Below are 1,248 nucleotides of genomic sequence, written 5' to 3'. Positions count from 1 at the left end.
CTGCACCGGGAGGGCCTCCGGAGTCGGGGTCCACCGTTGCCTATTCCCTGAGGTGCGCCCCAGGGCCCCTGCCGGCCCGCCGCGCGCCCTACCTACGGCGCCTCTGTGCTGTGTCCCTCCCAGCACCCGCAGGACTTTCAGCGATTTCCACCGGCAGAGCCTCTTTTATGGAGTTCCCCTCCCCTAATCCAGTCCTGGCGGTCTCCTGTGGCAAGAAGCCGCCTCCAAACTTTTCCCTGTGGACTCCGGCGTGGCGTCCGATGCGGGGAGCGCGCGCTCCGGCCGGCCCCTCCCCTCCGATGCCGACCTAGGGCCGCGCTCCGCTGCGTTCGAGATGGACCCCGCTCCTCTTTCGGCTCCCCACCGCCTGTCGGTCTGCACCCCCACCTCGCACCGACCTCCGGCACTTCCCTGCCTGCGTGAGAGTGGGGTTTGGTGAGGGGAGAGTCGTCTTCTTGGGAGTCAGGACTCCCCGCCCGGCAGTGCCCGCCACGGCGAGCCCGCCGCGGGGCGCGGCTGTCCGGCGCTGCCTTTCCCCTTTGTCCCAACTCTCCGGTAATTTGTGAGTGTTTTTTGAGTTCACCTGCTTTTATCCACGGGGCTGCTTGTCCCTCGCTGCCTCTCTGTAGATTGACTAAGCCAATCCTGCAGGGGAGCACCTCGCACGCTTGTGGGTGTCCACGTTTTTCACCTCGCACTCTGGGAGCAGAGAGCCAGGAGGTCACCCCTAATCGGCCATCTTCCCACCCCACTCATATACACTTTTATTAATAAACAGCTTATTCACATTTATAAAAATAGGATAAAATAAGGCCTAAGAATTTTGTAAATGGAACCATTTATTTTATTTTACAATGATTAGTTTAGTCATCCTAGCTGTATAACTGGAGTTGGGAGCCTCAAACTGGCTTAATAAATACAATCAGTTTCAGTGAAGAACTAAGGAATACAACTGTACCCTATTATCAAGGTACCATAATACTATGCACTTGAGAAGCACAGAGAAAGCAAAAGGTTAATTGGAATTTAAACCAAACCCCATTTTAGTAGACTAAGTAAGTCTTAATCAAAAGGTGGAATTCAGGCCGGGCGCGGTGGCTCACGCCTGTAATCCTAGCTCTCTGGGAGGCCGAGGCGGGTGGATCGCTCAAGGTCAGGAGTTCGAAACCAGCCTGGGCAAGAGCGAGATCCCGTCTCTACTAAAAATAGAAAGAAAGTAATCGGACAACTAAAAATATATAGAAAAAA

This window comes from Propithecus coquereli, unplaced genomic scaffold, assembly GCF_000956105.1.
Source record: "Propithecus coquereli isolate 6110/MARCELLA unplaced genomic scaffold, Pcoq_1.0 Scaffold105, whole genome shotgun sequence".
In the NCBI taxonomy this organism is placed as follows: Eukaryota; Metazoa; Chordata; class Mammalia; order Primates; family Indriidae; genus Propithecus; species Propithecus coquereli.
This window is presented reverse-complemented; position numbering follows the sequence as displayed.